Source organism: Lynx canadensis, chromosome B2 (genome assembly GCF_007474595.2).
Source record: "Lynx canadensis isolate LIC74 chromosome B2, mLynCan4.pri.v2, whole genome shotgun sequence".
Lineage (NCBI taxonomy): Eukaryota > Metazoa > Chordata > Mammalia > Carnivora > Felidae > Lynx > Lynx canadensis.
Genome location: NC_044307.1, coordinates 23,158,836 through 23,176,444, shown reverse-complemented (window position 1 = coordinate 23,176,444; position 17,609 = coordinate 23,158,836). Strand labels below are relative to the sequence as shown.

General features: G+C 42.2%; 1 protein-coding gene and 1 pseudogene across 3 annotated transcripts in view; one reads left to right on the top strand and one right to left on the bottom strand.

The window, feature by feature from the left end:
- LYRM4 (LYR motif containing 4) overlaps positions 1-17,609 on the bottom strand; it is a 171,640-nt gene that overhangs the window by 104,309 nt on the left and 49,722 nt on the right. The gene's annotated exons all lie outside the window — the stretch shown is intronic.
- On the top strand, positions 13,227-14,409 carry LOC115513631 (annotated as a pseudogene).

Here is a 17,609-nt window from a genome sequence, read left to right as displayed (position 1 = left end):
GGTATACACTTCTTACCCACTGGGATGGCTATAAGCAAAGGACAGATAATCACAAGTGTTTGCAAGAATGTGGCAAAATTAACCCTTATACACTGCTGATGGTAATGTGCAATGGAGCACTTACTTTGGAAAACAGGCTGGAATTCCTCAGAAAACTAAACACAGAGTTACCACATGACCCAGCAATTCCACTTCTAGGTATATACCCAAGAGAAATGAAAATGTATGTCTACACCAAACTTTGCACACAAGTGCTCATACAGCATCACTGATAATAGCAAAAAAGTGGAAATGGCCCAAATGTTCATCAATTGATGAATGGATAGATAAAATGTGGTACAATCATACAATGCTATTAAAAAGAATACATACTATGAATGGATGAAATGTGAAAACATGATGTTAAATGAAAGAAGCCAGTCACAAAAACAAATTCCATTTATGTAAATGTCTAGAATAGGTAAATCCATAGAGATATAAAGCAGATTAGTGGTTTCCAAGTGCTGGGGGAGAGTGGGTTGGGGAGAAATGGGGTCACTGATGATGTGTATGGCATTTCTTTAAGGGGTGATGATAACGTTCTGAAAATGATTGTGGTGATCGTCACACAACTCAATACACCAAAAACCACTGGATCGTATAGTTTAAATGGTTGAATTTTATGGTATGTGAATTATGTGTCAATAAAGGCATAGCTGAATATTCTAGCGAGCTAAGGAACATGCGATCTAATGAAATCAACATAGTACTGGGCTTCAGTAGAGAAGGACAGATTGAACTGCCAGATTTCATCAGAGAGTTCCATCAATGGGCTGAATCTTGATTGGTTCTGGAGTTGAGAAAAATCAGGACAGGAAATTTCCAGACAACTTCCTAAGAAAAATTCAGTGTGCTGGAGGGCCAACCCACCCCAATATAAGCCCTGATATCCAGTTCCTTTGAGTGCTAGAACATTTGGCCCAGTGCATTAGCATTTGTCACCGGGCTGGTTCCCAAAAGCTACTGCCCTGTTATGCTTCCACTGGTCTCCTTGCTGTCCCCATGGTGATCTATCTGAGAGTAGATGCTGAGGACAAGTAGCACAGCTGAGGGCTTGCAGACAGCTTCAAAACAGACCAAAGCAGGAAGCACACTCCTATCAATGATCTTGAAAGGCTGAACAAATTTTACAAGTATCTTTCTTGGCACATAGCTCTATTAATCTTCTTTTCTTCCCATATATTCCTCCTTGAAAGGAGAGAAGATGCATGATTTCCTGAATAATTTCACCTGCACTTGGAACCTGACTTGGGAATGCACCTGCTGTGAAGGTCCAAGACTCTGCAGATATTCTTATTGCCAAGGTTTATGGGACAAGCAGAAACGCAGGATGGATGAGCTACAATTTACAAGAGTAGTAAACCCACCGTTGCACTAAAAATACCCCCCCAAAGAACAATAAATAACTTCTCCCTGAGATGAGGGCTGTGTTCCTGAGAAGATGTCTCTGCCATTCTTTTGACATCAAGCCTTGGTATTCTACTTGGTTGTTAAGAATATTGTCTTGTGTGGTGCCTGGTGGCTCAGTCGGTTAAGTGTCAGACTTCGGCTTAGCTCACGATCTCAGTTTGTGAATCTGAGCCCTGCATTGGACTGTCTGCTTTCAGCATGGAGCCCACTTCAGATCCTCTGTCTCCCCACTATTCTCTCTGCCCCTCCCCTTTTTCTCTTTCTCTCTCAAAAATAAGCATTCAAAGAAAAACAAAAAAGAATATTGTCTGGCAATAGCAGCCCAAAGAGCTTCATCAGGATATGCACTCTTTCTTAATGGGAACACATGAGATTTTCAGTTGTAATAAGAGAGAGTTTCATTGTTTAATATATAAGAGAGCTTGAAGTCTGAATCTCCATGAAAGTACAAGAGAATAAAAATTATCCCTGGGCCAAAGGTTAATTTAGAGATATCCAGAGATCAGTAACACAAATATCAAAGACTCTGCCTTCTGGAGAACATGCACTCTGTGCAGGGTGACAGGTTGGAGGCAGCTGTTCAGGGTTACATAAACTGGTTCTCAACCTTTGTTGCATACTGAAATCACCTGGGGTGTTTTAACACTGCTGATGCCTGAGTCCCACCCCCAGAGTCTCTAATTCCGATGGCTTGGAGGGGCCTGGTCACAGAGATTTGTAAAGGCACTCAGGTGGTTCCACAGCACAATCAAGGCTGCCCCATTAGCAGAAGGTGCAAAGTCCTGCCTTTGAAGATCCTACTAGAGGCCAGGCAGGCTTTGGTTCCCCTAGTAATACAGTTTAAAATATAAAGGGGAGTTGAACTAAATTCCATGTATACTACAACATATAAGCACAAAATGTGTTAAAATTAATATTAAAACTTTTCTTTTTCTTGGAGAAACGTATCATGGTTGTTTTGAGGTTATAGTTTTTCTCTCCAAACATTAAAAAGTGCTTAGATAGTAAAAAGCTTCACTTGTGTATGGTTTAAAGTATTTGAGGTGTGCAAGTAACATGTATATTTGATATAGAATGTGCTAGTCTTCATTTACTTTCCTTTTACTATCAGCAAGCCTTGGTACTGTAAGCCTAAAAGGTTCCTCCTATGTGCACAAGTGCATGCACAGGCACATACCCTCCTCCCCTCCTTGACTGGCCAAAAAGTTTGATCCTTGGCCTTGATACCAAAGCCTCAAATGGCCATCAACCAGAGGCCGGGGTTGTGGAGCAGGAAGTTTGATTTGCTCACGCCACAAACTATCCCTTTTCTTTGAGTAAGTCATTTCACTGGCCAGACTTAATTCCCTTTTCAGCCTTCCGCTCAGCTCTGGGTCAGGCCTCTGGCTTACCCCTGAGATCATGTTTGCTACCTCCAGAGGGAACAATCTGTCTTTCAGATCCCGCCATCAGTAAATCTTGAAGAGCTCTGAGGGCTTGGGATCGCTGCACCTTATTCTCTCTCGAGAATCAGGACCTGAGGACAAGGGATTCAGGAGTCACAGTCCTGTGGGCACCTTTCCTGGAGACCCACTCCCTGATGTTGAGCACCCACTGGCTTTTAGTTGAAAGGGGTTTCCAACGCTACAGAGTATATCTAAATCAAATTTTTATAGAATTCATTTATTAAAATACAATGAAAGATCCTACTGTCAGGCACATGGGATGGCGATAAGAGACCTCAACTCAAACCCTGCCTTCAACCACTACCGGCTAATGAATCCCCCTCTCCATAACCCCTCTCCCTGTGCCTTGGTTTCCTCACCTGTAAAATAAGGACAGGCTGCAGAGTAGTTGTAAACGAAATGATCCGTGCCTGAAGCATGTAGCATGCAGTAGGAGATAATAAAATGTTAACCCCTGTAGTCTCCACAGTCAGCGAGTAACTATAACCAGAATTAGTTTTTATAAGTGTTCCATCAATCTCCAATTACACTTTCTTGGTACTCTGAATTTTCATAATGGATTTGTCTAAACAAAGAATCCTGGCAAGAACATGACTGCTTTTGACCTTCCTACATTTTTGGGCATGTCTGAATTCACATAAAAAGAGTTCTCCCAAAGGCTAAAGGTGCATAAGTCATAATGTATTTGTCTATAATATCTGTGTTCCAGAAAGCTCTGGAGAACTGACCAGAGAGGCAAGGGGAGCCCAGCTCACAATGTAGTACTTGGTTCTTATATTTGATTCCCCACCTAGCACAGACAGGCTGATTTCCTCACATATAAAACAGAAGGGATTACGAACCTTATGTCAGCCCAAGAGGCTACCAAAGGAAGATGTAGGAGTGTGCAGACCAACTCAGCACAGTCTTTTGCACTCAGATGTTTGGACAAGAATGAATTGCTGTGAAAGGCCTCTCCAAAGAAGCTTTGGTTCCCACCCCCACTCTCTTTATTTCTCCCCAATTCTCCCAAGAAAATATGAATAGACTGTCATAAGGCTGTATGTATGTCAGGACCACTATCTGCCTCAAAGAGAGCGCTATTATAATTGGTAATGGTTCTAATTACTGCTCCATGTTATGGATTAAAATTTTGTTAGCTCAGGTAAGGCTTTTTGCTTTGCTGATAAAGGTTATTCCATAAATAGAGTGAATGACACTGAGCCACTACTAAGATATTCAAGCATATATAATTCAGTCCTTTAGAATTAAAGCATATAACTCATTCAGCGATATTTTCTAAGCACTATCAGTGTGTAAGGCACTGTGGTTAAGTGTGGGGATAGATAGTCTCTGCTCTTAAGGAGACAAGGATAAAAACCCCTATTAAACCAATAAGACTCTCATGACTTGTCTACCTCTACGAAGGCATGTGTTCGAACATGTACTCATGAAGTCTGTCAATCAACTGTCATCAGAAGACAAGTTCCTCAAATACTGATCTCTGCCCCTACTTTGGTAACTCATTCCAGCAGACACTTAATACTGCTTATGGATAAATACAGATGGTCTGAGATGAATATTGCAGCAACGTAAGGAAAACTTCACCCACCTGTTAAGACATACCTTGTCGATCAGGCACTGTTTTATGTGTATGAGCGTGGATGAGAAGACCATTGTGAAGCCAAATCTTTCTATCTGTATTGTCTGCTCTGCTTGCCAGGCCCAATAAGGGCTCCTGGTTCTGTCTTCCCGTATTCTGAATTTGAGGATACCTTTATTTATTCAAATGAAGGCACCCCCATTTTTCACTTCTAAAAACCAACTGGCCCTTCCCTGCCACTTTTATTTTCCTATAGCCTTTCTTTCATTTCATTGCCCAGCAGTCTGCAATGTGATGGAAACATTTAAAATAAGAAAGTAAGATTATGTGGACTGAATTTCCCTTTTGCCCTCCCAGTTCCATTTGGTGGATATGCTTTTATCAGCATGTGATAAATATTTCATATAGAAACTGTCACTTGGAATTTAATCTTCGCAGTTTCACTGAAACCACTGAAAAGCATTTGGGAAAATCAGACCTACATTACAACAAGTACCATATGCCAAGAGCCTGCAGATTAGCAAAGCCTCAGGAGTCAGCATGGAGGAGACCAGAGAACAGAACTGCCTGGAAGAGGGGCCAGTGGCTGCTCCCTCGCTGCACATGTAGAGATCTGAAACCAAACTGTACCACATCTCCATCATTTCAGCACTTGAGATTTTAAGAGATGTATGGAAAAAAAAAAAAAAACAAGCCAGAGCGTGGATGCAGCTACGTTCATTGAACATTGACCATGGGCCGGGCACCATGCTGCATGCTTCACACACACATTTCTTTGTCTTCTCGCATCCCAACAAGGAGGTAACCAGAGAAATGAGTGCCACAGGAAGTCATTTCCCTAAGTTCATAAAGCTAGGGAGCGACAACCAGGATCTGAAACCACTCCTGACTCCCTGGTCCCGTGCGCTCATGTCTCTTTGTGGAGTAAGGAAATGTGAACACACAGTTTAACAGCCTTGTTTCGTACAGTTGGAATTCACCTTATCGGACCAGCTTTTGTTTTCAGCTTAGTCTTGCAGAGCTAATAAATGCGCTAATTTCCAGAAGGAGTTCCTGGCTTCCTTTCTGGTAAAGGAGGTGGCCATGTCCTCAGCCAGAGCAGGATCTTTGAGGGCCCGAGTGCTGGTTACTGAAAGGGAACTCGAGCGGCCTTGCTGATTTTCAGAGGGTGTTGGCACGTGTCATCTCCCTTTGTATTCAGAAACGTGCTAACAATTATCAGAAGACTTCCAGTCAGAGGGGCCAAGGCTGCTTGGGCCAGGAGTAAGAGGCACAGCCTGGGCTAGCACTGGTCCTCCTGAGTTTCAGGCTAAAATCATCCTCTGTGTCTTCCTATCAAGCTATCTTGACACTATGAAGCATTAATGGAGTGCTTACTGTATCTATAAGGCCCTGGGAGTATCACGGTGAACAAGAAAACAACCTCGTCTCTTGGGGCGCCTAGGTGGCTCAGTCGGTTGAGCGACCGATTTCGGCTCAGGTAATGATCTGTCGGTTCATGAGTTCAAGCCCCGTGTCAGGCCCTGTGCTGATAGCTCGGAGCCTGGAGCGTGCTTCGGATTCTGTGCCCCCCTCTCTCTCCATCCACCCCTACTTGTGCTCTGTCTCTGTCTTTCAAAAATGAATAAACATAAAAAAAAAAAATAAAAAAAGAAAACAACCCCATCTCCCTGGAAGGTCAGAGGCTAAGGGCAGACAAGACTCACTAACATGCCATTGCAATGCCATGTCAATGCTGTGGAGTCACACTTCAGTGCTCTGGTGGCTCAGAGGACAAGATTTGGGCAGGCAAGAAAGAAGGAGGAAGGGTATTCAAGGCCTTCCCGTGGGGAGCTGGTGAACACAGAAAGGTGTTCACTGGGTGTGTGCTGTGTGCCTGTGCAGTGCTGGTCCAACAGCACCCCACCCCCGCAAGGATCCTGCAATTTGGCTTCAGAGAGACTGAGCTGCACAGGCAGGATATAAAGTAGGACTGTCCATGGGACAGGCTCTGGAGGCACAGAAACAGGCAGGAGCAAGCAGTTTTCCTAACAGATCCAGAAACTGCCCAGAATAGAGGAGAGTGGTCAGTGTCTGGTAGGGAAACATGGACTCAGTTTTAAAACACATTTCCAGTAAGAATACTTCAGTGTTATAAAAAACATGGATAGTTATGCAGACAACTGCACACCTTACCCAGCAGCTGAGAGCGGAAAAACAAAGCAAAACACTGAGCTTGGCAATGCTCAGAACCTAGTTCAAAGCAAGGGGAACATTCCCTTTTGCCTTTTCTCCGGGTGTCCCCTTTCCCATCCCACTCTGGCTTGGAGGACCGTTGGGTCCCAGTGAAGAAAACCTCATTAGTAAGTGAGGTACGTACAGTCTGTGAATGTACAGAACAGCGGGCTCTGTGCACAGTTCACAGGCCTCCTGACGTCACCATGACCCAGGTAACGTTCCTGCCATCACCGGGTATTAAAAGCTTTCACAAAGTACAGCCAAAGGGTTTTCTCGAATCGGCTCCACTGCTGAGGCTGACAACGAAGCACGAACATTACATAACCCAGCATTACGTAACCTAGCTACGCCCCCACACTCAACAAAACATGCTGTCTGTGAGCTCAGGGGAGTTCGGGTTTCTTTTTAAAGTCAATTCAGTAAACAGAGGAGGTCAGTGACATAACTCACCTTTGGTCAAAATCCAACATTCCCAGGGATGTTTCTGGGACCTACCAATCATTACCAATTAGTTTCAGGATCAGGGAATGTCCGGTGTGAGAGAGGCCTCAGAGGGTCATGGAGCACCTCCCTCCTCACTCACAGGGGGAGCTGCCTGCCTACTAACGGTGGGTGGGAGCAGACCCCAGGTCTGCTGGCTCCTGGGCCACCCAGCATTTAGTGACTGAGTTTTCACTGAGCTCCAGAGGCATGTCCAATTGCTCCGTGTAGGCAATTCTGGAATGTACTCACTTATTAGTGAGATGCAATAATCTGCTGAAAGAAACCCCAAGTCCAATCTCGACAAGGCAGTTAAACTTAGGATTCATAAACAAATTCTTATGCTGCTAGAGATCTTGGAAACCAATGTACCCAATTCCTTACTTTTTTACAGATGAGGCCTAAAGGGTCATGGACTTCCTGGTGATGCTACTGCTAATTTCTGAGACTGAGGAGAATCTTTGTGGCCTCTGGTTGGTGCTATTTTCACTGCATTAAGAAGTTGAGATGGGTGGGGAGAAGTATCTCTTAGGCTGTATGAAGGGGAAATGTTCGAGGAAAAGAAAAAGACTTAAAATACTGATTTAATGTGCACTATCATTACTGAATAAAACTAAGATTATTACAGTGCCACATCTTAGAGAATAGAGTCTTTTGATTATTTACCACGGACCAATTCATGATACGACAGCCTTCATTACCAGACTGGGGAAGAGAGAAAATTTCTGATGTGTTTGGCTTTGGTATTTTAAAAGCAAAGCAAGTACAAAACTAACATTAACTTCAGAATGGTATTCCTTAGCCTTTAGTAGAAAAATTGAATGATGGTAATATTTTAAGAGAAATTAAATAACATGACCAAGGCCAGAGGGCTAGTGAGTAAGTGTTAGGATTTCAGTTTAGGTGTATGTTACTCAAAACCTCTTCTCTTGGCTACCATTCCTATTACATCTCTGCATAAAACAACAATAGTTTTTAACACTGAGAGATGTATAAGGAGGAGGTATCTTTCCAACAGCACCAATGAATCTAGCCTTCATGTATATATACCAGTGAAACACATCAAATTTATAAAAATCCAACTGCAGATACCAAGTGCTCAGAAAGGAGTGCATTTTCTTATCCATACGCTGGGCGTGGGAGCACACTGGCTTCCCGCCACCAGAGAGGATGTGGTATAGAAACACAAACATAAATGGGGTGAATCCCTCGGACCCCCCCCCCCGCCCCCTTCCTAGAAGGTGTGAAACTGTTCCTTAGTCATCTTGGGACAAGATCTTCTGCATAAGCATGGCTGAAATTAACTGATTACTTGAAAGGACAACCCCAGCAGCGAGGCATCAAAAGGTTTCCAGTGAAGGGCACTCGAGTGTTACTGCTTGTCAGGAAAAGCACATTTGGAGCTGCAACCTTCAGATCTACGGGGAAATTCTGAGCAAACACTTCTTAAATAAGGTGGCTGAACTTTAACATTTTCAGACTGTGGTTTCTGTATTTTTTTTTTCTTTTGAAGGCAGAGAGAGAGAGAGAGAGGGAGATAGTTTTTTGAGAAATGATAAAGGAGATCAGCTCAGAGGGATAAACTATTCATGAGTCTACAGAAGAGAGACTGTTACCTTCTAATACAAATTCTAAATGAGCAATTAGAAAAGGAAACCTACATCTCGCCTTGTTTTCCTATCTCCCATGTCTTATTTGCTTCTGTAAAGATCAGACCACCCACAGTTTGATCTCTCTTCTAAGAACTGGCCAAAAAAGTGAGAAGACATGTGGGCCCACCATTCTCCTAATTGTGTGTTCTCAGGGAGTTATTCAAACACACTCAGTCTGAATTTCCTCATCTAACACATGGGGAAAACAGTATCTTTCTCACAAGGCCGCTGTGAGAAACTGAAACATGTTCTAAGGGCTTAGTACGTAGTCTCAGTGCCTAAAGAGGACACAATGAACCACACTGACAACAAGCACACCTCATTACCATTACCACCACCACCACCACCACCACCACCACCCGCATCACCTTCATCAATATTCATATATAAAATCATCTTTTTACACATATGGTAAATTAGGCACATAAACAGCTACCCCAAGGTCCCATAGTAAGCTCCTCTCAGAGCTTAGATCGACAACTTCCACTTCTTGCCTAGAACATCAATGTACTTTCTGCTTCAGAGTTGATGGTATCTACTTCCACTTTAGATACTTTAGCAACAAAAATAGTTCTTTAGGGAATTCAAGAGTGAACAGCTCTCGTAGGCTCAACGGGAGAAGGATAATAATGAAACCCGTGCAAAGCTTTCTATAAATAGCGTTACTGCTGCCTTCTTCAGCTCTTCTGCACACGCAAATATGAAAAAGAACAATTGCTGTATATGAAAAAATGCAGAGGTGGGATAGGCTTCTTCTAGAAAGAACCCGGAATCTTGTTTTATGCATGTCAGCCTTGGAAGACTCAAGCAAATTTGCTGGGCAATCTCCATCAGAGAGGCATTTCTTCCACAGGAATGCTAACTGTGGGAATACTATCGTCCCAGACTCAAGGATGTACTGGAATTTCCAGAAAATGCAGAGAAAGTGGTTTCAATCCTTGTATGAAGAAGTCTTTTTTTTATAGCTGTAGAGGAACTATATATTGAACAGGCTGAAAAAAAATGTCACATGTAGGCCAAGCTATAAAAGTAATCATCCCTTCTCATCTGATAGGGGGTTGGGGAATCTTTCATTCACATTGAAAGAATTCAGATATCCAAAAGATACAGGGTTCACTCAGGGGGCAACTGAGTCATTGTATATAAATTCATGTTGATTTCCTGAGGATTTTTATTGAAGTCCAAGATAGAGTACTTAAATCTCCTTTGCTTCTGACTGTTTTATTAGTTTTTAAATATGTAGATAGATCTTTTGATCTAATCTTAGTTGATCTATATAGACACAAGGAAAGTATTGCTGGGGTACCCTATCAGAGTCCATATATTTCTGTTCTATTAGATGAACAAATAGGTATGATCTGGATTGAAGAGAAAAGGTTTGTCTCCCAAGAATCAAACTGAGAAAGAACTTCTACAAGGTTCTGATGGACTTCAAAATTCCATTCCCAACTCTGCCTCCAAAAAGCTCATAAAGTCAATTCATAATTACATGGCATAGAGTGGGTGCTTGATAAATATCTAGGGAAAGAAACTGTGGGCACGGAATTACAAAATATACAGTGTCATTTGATTTATCTCACAGATTGCGTTTCATGCAGCTGAGAAGCCATCCAGGGAGCAGGGAAAAGTCCAATCAAGAAGAAACTAGTATCAACATTAAGGTGGGGCTTGAGGAAAGCATTTTAATCCTTTTCTTGCCTATCAAGTTATCATATTATTGCTCTTGAATTGCTACTTAATTTTCTTTGAAAGAAAATGTTTTGTTCAGAGATATGCTCTAGTACTGGTGATGTATATTCTATCAGAAAGGAAGGCTAAGAGCAGAGGTGCTAGCGACATTAATAAAATAATTCAATTTTCTGACTTTCCTTGTGGCAGAGAGGTTAGACCAAGAGAAGTTTTTGAAATTTATGATGGTATAAATACATAGCTGGCTTACAACTTTGCTTATCTATAGCCTAAACTCTAGTGAGTTAAGATCTTAGCAAAGATTGGTCAAGGAATGCAAAGCATAGAGTAGTTTACTAAAAAAAATATATCAGTAAGTTTCTGCAAATAAAGAAGGGGACAGATATTTATGTGAAATGTTAGACCATGGAATTTTAGAACTGGAAGTAGGCTTAGAAATTGGACTATATAATCTTCTGATTTTACAGATAAGAAACTGAAGGCTCACAGATATAAATTCACTTGTTCAAGCTTCAGACGACTTAAGCCTCCTATGCTTAAATACCAACGTCTGAAGCATTTAATTTTATTTTTCCCAGTTAAGAAAAAAAAATGGATGACTAGCTATAATTCTTTTGTTGGGGGTCGGGGGGTGGGGAGATATTTTTTATTATTTATGGTGAAAAAAAGCACCATAAAATTAACAATCCTGAACTTTATTTATTTACTTATTTATTTAGTAGGCTTCATGCCTAGCACAGAGCCCAATGCAGGGCTTGAGCTCATGACCCTGAGATCAAGACTGAGCTGAGATCAAGAGTTAGACGCTCAATAGACTGAGCCACTCAGATGCCCCGAGATATCACTTCTAAGTTAAGTTTTAACTACTACATGGGGCACTAAAATGGATGTTGCAGTGACTGGTGGTGAAAGAAGACAGACATCATTCATGAACTTCTCATTTCATGACATGCACACTAAAAATGTTATTGGTGGACATTTCTCTAGAACGGTCATGTAAAGACTAAACCATAAAATAGTAAACAAAAGTAAAAAAAAATTTGGTTTCAGAGACTCTCATCTATCACCACCCAAACGCCAATAAACTGGGCAAATTGCTTTTAGTGACTGACAAAGTAATTAGGTGCAAGCTAAGAAACGGTGAAAATGCTTCCTCTCACATAGAAATGCTGGCTACCAGTAAGATCAACCTCTTTCCTACTATTTCTAATGGCTGTATGGAGTCTGTTCTTAACTGCTTACCACTGAGATTTACTCTTTATGTTTTGAGGAGGGGGGCATGTGAGCGGGAGGAAGGGGCAGAGGGAGAGGGACAGAGAGAGGGAAAATCTTAAGCAGGCTCCATGCCCAGTGCAGAGCCCCATTCTGGGATCATGACCTGATCTGAAATCAAGAGTTGGATGCTCAACCAACTAAGCCACCCAGGCGCCCCTATAACTGCAGTTTCATACATTCATTACTTGAACCATTTTATTATAAAAAGCCCTAGTTTGGTGGGGCGTTGCTCCCCTGCTGGTCAGCTGCATCCCTGTTGCCAGCAGGGTCCAGCTTAGGACGGTGCTGGAGGTATCGTGGGTGCTGGTGGGAGGAGTGCTCTGGTGGCAGCACCCACAGTTGGCAGATTTCGAGTTCAGGAGAGGTGTACCATTTCACTTTCCTACCAGCAACGTATGCAGTGATCTAGTTTCTCTGCATCCTCACCTGCCTCTGGTGTTCTCACTGTTTTTCATTTTAGCCAATCTGAATATGGTTCTAGTTTTAGGGGATCTGAACTACACTTGTTATTAGGCTTTCCTGGACAGCATAAAGTGGACACAAGCATGGTCTCCTGATACTCGTTTCATTTACAGAAGAGTGGCTGTAGTCTTGTGGCTCAGACTAAAATCCAAAAATTATAGAGATGTGGATACCCACTGTCTCTTGAAGCACTTTCTGGTTGATCTGTAATCAAGCCATTGGTTTCAATATGGATGACAGCTCATCCTGTAGAACCTGACTTGGCCATGGCTGGAATCCACTGGTTGCCTTCCACCTCTATGATACCACACCCACGATACCTCTCCTGTTGGTTCCGTGCTGCTTCAAAATACTAAGCTCATGTTTGAGATGCAGCCATCTCCCCCAATTCCTCCTGTCCATCCTGATGTGCATTTAAAAAAAAAAAAACTGCCCTTTTATGATGTTCCTGATGTTCTCATCAAGCCCATGAGTTTAGCTCAAAGCAGTATTCAACGATTTCAAGAGAAGTTTTTATTTTTGTTCTGACACAAGTTAGAGAGAAATGCATATTCAGGGATTTTTTTTTTTTTTTTTTTTTTTTTTTTGCCAGATAATAGGAGAGATTACAAAGTACAAGTTTAGCTGGGATTCTGCCTGGTAGAGAGAAGTTGCTTTCAAGAACAAAATCACCTCAATGGTCTATGTATAAAAGTGAATGGGAAGCCATTTCCTTTGCCTGGCTATGCATGACCACCTAAAAATAGGATTGAACACAAATACATCTTTAGTTGGGTTGTCTTCAGCTGTGCCAAATCAGATTTTCATTCTTGGGCATCAGAAATTGGAAGGAATTGGGGCACCTGGTTGGCTCAGTTAAGCAAGTGTCTGACTTCAGCTCAGGTCATGATCTCATGGTTTGTGAGTTCTGAGCCCCATGTCAGGCTCTGTGCCGACAGCTTGGGGCCTGGAACCTGCTTTGGATTCTGTGTCTCCCTCTCTCTCTGACCCTCCCTCAAGATAAATAAGTATTAAAAAAAAAGATATTGGAAAGAACTACTCCATGTCTGTATATCTTGTATTACAGCTCACATCAACCATGTCATTACAGAGACTAAAGATGAAAGATACTAGAAACCCTGATCATTTCAGAAAACTAATTAAAGAAAAACTTAACTGCAGCTCCTGATAGTGAAATTCCTTCAGGTATCCTTGAGGTGCCCTTTAAGGAAAATGAGGCCGACAATCCCATGCCATGCAGTGACTGGTACACATCTATAGTGTTTTGATGGTGCCCTTTATCTGCAAATGAATGAGAAGCCCGCTTGGATTTGTCCTGTGTGTGACAAAAAAGCTGCCCATGAAAGTCTAATTTTAGATGGGCTTTTTATGGGAATTCTCAATGACTGTTCTGATGTGGATGAGATCGGATTCCAAGAAGATGGTTCTTGGTGTCCAATGAGACAGAAGAAAAGAAGTGACGAAAGTATCCAGCAAGCATGTATAAAAATAAAAATTCCAAGTGTCTTCATAAGCCTTGTTCAGTGACTGTAGTCAGTGAGGTAAGCAGGAAGAAGGGGGATGTTACTGACCTAACACTAGAAAGCCTTCCCCAGGAAGAGGAAGCCCCTCTTGCCAACACAAAAGGCATCCTGATGTCAGAAGCACAAAGCAGCCCCAGCAAAGGGGTTCTCATGTCCCAGCCATCTTTTGTACGGGTGCCTAGTGTGACATTGGTTGACGCTGCTGTTATTTCGCCTTCACTAACAGACTGCCCAGTGCTATTCCACCATGTGCCAATATAAAGCATGTCATCAGATCTGCCAGGTCTGGATTTTTCTCCTCATATTCCACTTGATCCCTAGTATTGTCCTCTTATCTTTTTGGAGAGTCTCACCTCACCTTTAACAGCAAGAGCACATCTGTCACCACCACCAGCCCTCATGAAAGCAATATTCATGTTAGTTCAACCAGCAGCTGACTGACACAGGGGTCATCACCAGCAGTGGAAGGAACATTCCTGACACCATCTCCTCACTGGACTAAAGGAAGACTCAGCCGATTCCAGGAGCCATTCATTGAAACTGCTCTTTCTTGGGTGGAAGGTTCTGTGGGAATGTGGGAAGCTTTTTTTTTTTTTTTGAAAACAATTAACTTTGATATTTACCGAAACGTCAAATGGATTCTTTTGCTTTTGGAGAGATGAACACAGATGAATGAAGGATTTTTTCTTATTCATGCTGTACTCTAAGCATCAAATACATTCAGCCATAACTGCATCTTCTTGAGAAATGGATTTCAATTTCATAAGTTACTGGATGGATTCTATGAATCAGTTTAAAACTTTTTTGTTGTAAAAACAGCAATGAAGTTATATAAATATTCAGGTAAAGACTTTTTTCTTATGAGAAAAAAAGACATAATCAATGTTTCCAAACTGAAAGCAACTTTGTTTAACTGGATGTGAAGGAAAAATATATGTAAAAAAGTTGTTTGTCAAAAACCAAACCAAAGCAAACCAAGCCCCTCCTGCAAAGCCGTCACTGGCTTAAGAATGACTAATGTGGTATAAAATTGTTATCACTGGGGCGTTTGGGTGGCTCAGTTGGATGAACATAGAACTCGATTTTAGCTCAGGTCATGATCTTGGGGTCATGGGATTGAGCCCTGCACCGGGAGAGGGAGAGCTGCACACTCAGCATGGATTCTTTCTATCTCTCTCTTTCTCTCCCTCCGCCCCTCTCTCCTGCTCAAGCTCTCTCTAAAATGAAAAAAAAAAAAAAAAAAAATCCTTCCTTCAGGAAAGTATTAGAAAAAAAAATTGTTGTCACTGAAAAGCTGCTGGCAAGGCTGGTATGACTCCAGAACCTTGTTGTCACCCAGCATGTAAAATTACCTACCACAGCAACAAATACTTCATTGAAATGCTGAAGTTACACTTGAACCTCCTTTTGTGGGATGCATTCCTTATCAGCGCATGTACAACCATCCCTGGTAGGGGAAGCAAACATTTGGATGTAAATTTAGTGCTAAATCTGCTAGCCTAGTTAAGGTGGTGGTTGGGAACCTCTCAATAGGGAATAGTTGTTCCTTTCCTAGAGATTGTGGTTTTACTTGGTTAACTGGGTAAGAAAAGAGTCAATCACAAACGCATGCGTACAAACACACACACACACATATACACACCCCTTCTGTTATGTAGGTGTGTTGCTACCCGAGAACCTAGAGCCTGGTCTTCATGGTATGCATCATGGGATGCACTCTGATGAACAGTGAGAATGTCGCGTAGCTGGAAACAAACCCAAACTCTGCACAGATATATTAGTCTTCACCAGGTTTCAAGAAAAAGTTGCTATACATTTAGGCTGTAGCTAAGAATTCCTAAAGTCACAACCTTAATTTGCATATCCAAGGAAATTTTGTCAACGTATACAAACATTGGTCTGGCCTCCTTGCTGTAGTTATAGTTTCCCACCCTCGGCTGTTTCTTCCATGTCTCCTCTCACAGACATGTTGCTATTTAGCTGGGTATATAACAAAGGCGATAACTCTATTTCAGAATGTTTGGAAAATACTTTCACTATGACGACCACCAATCTCTATGAACTACACAGGGGAAGAGGGCCCCTTGGTGGTAGCAATGTTGCGGGTCTGGAGAGGGGTGACCTCAAGTAGCAAAGGTGTAGAGCATGGAAGCAGTGATAGAAAATAAGGCTCTGGTTGTTCAAAATCCAAAGGGGCATGACAAACTATAATGAGTGGGAATGATTAACTGAGGGCTAATTCTAATCAGTGCCTTATCAAAAGGAATACCGTCAGAACAGCAAAATGGAAAAAAAGAACCAAGATGACCTTCTTGTTCTTATTTCTGATATGCAACATCTAAGGGGCCTTTTGTAACCTCTGAGGTAGAAAGTCCTTGAGTACTTCTTTGCTGTCCAGATTGTGTGAGACCTTTTTGCCCAACCCTACACATATATAGTCCATCTTTTGGGCATCCTTTTTGGCACCATCTGGCACATACACAGAAGGCCTCTCCAACTTTTTGATCCTGCTTGGGAAGCAGACAGGGAAGGTAGGGTTAGTGGGGGCTAGTCCAGAACCTGCTTTCAGCGAGAGGAAATACTCATACAAGCTGCCAGGATCAATCTGTCTTTACAGGACCATTTTATATGGAAATAATGGGAATTTAAGAAAGGTAAAAGGATGCCTCTACTAGTTATGGGATATGAGATGATACTTGTCTCTGGAAAGAGACTGGGGACTGATAGACTAGATTATAATTTTCAGGGGACAGTTGGTCCAAGAATGTCAAAAAGAAAGAACAAGTGTACGTCAGGTTTCTATTCAGTGGGCCATAATTATGGAGAGGGAGCAAAAGGAGTCTGACTTGGTCATAATGGAGGAAAAACAATCTGCCATGCCACTTCTTGAAATGAGAGTAATCCTCAGGAGTGGTGTGCAGGACTAATGAGAAATACTGATGCCAACTAGCACCCTCCAGGGTTGCCACAATGAGACAGGATCTCTGAGCGTTAAGGATACGAAAGAAGAAAGACCTCTGAGGAGATGCTAAGCTGGGTTGATGTCCTTAAATACCTGGGGAACAAAACTGGGGAATGACTTAATCTTTATCCTTCAGTTTCTACTGACTTAGGAGTTCATGTCCTTCAACTTCTGAGTCTGCTCTAAGCTCTAAGGCATCCAGCCTGCACCTTGGTTCTCTATCCAAAAAAGCCAGAAGAAAATCTTTGCTCAGAGACTTCTTTAAAACTTCACAATCGTATCATGTGTACAGCTGTATTGTTAGCATCACAGCTGACTGGAGGGAATGAAGAAGCATTGGCAGAAAGCAAGATCCACTGTAAAGACTGACTGGAAAGCAGGAAGAGGTAAACAGTGTCGAGAGAGGAGAGAAGTTGGATGGAGGGTTCCGCTTTGAGCACTGCCTTTAAGGATGTGTGTATGTAGCAGCTGGGAAGGTGGCCAGGGGCTTTCTTATCCATGGAAAAATGATGCTTGGATGGATATGCATCCTGGTGGATGGTCTTTGGGTCCAAGGATGCAAATGGAAGAGGGACCTGATAGAAGCATATTACCGCTCGTATCAGTTATGTCTCATTAGATTAGAGGTTAAGGGCCTTATTAGGTTTCCACCTTCCCTTTATGGTTCATTCTCTTTGAAGAAAGGTTCTGGGTAGCCAGCAAGACACCATGATTTTGGTGGCATAGACCCCTTGCCTGAGATGTGTGATCCCAGGGGCCAAACTCTTCACATATTCCTTTAGTCCACATAGGATTATTTTTTTATTTTATTTTTTTAAAGTTTATTTATTTTGAGAGAGTATACGAACAGGGGAAGGAGAGAGAGAGAGAGAG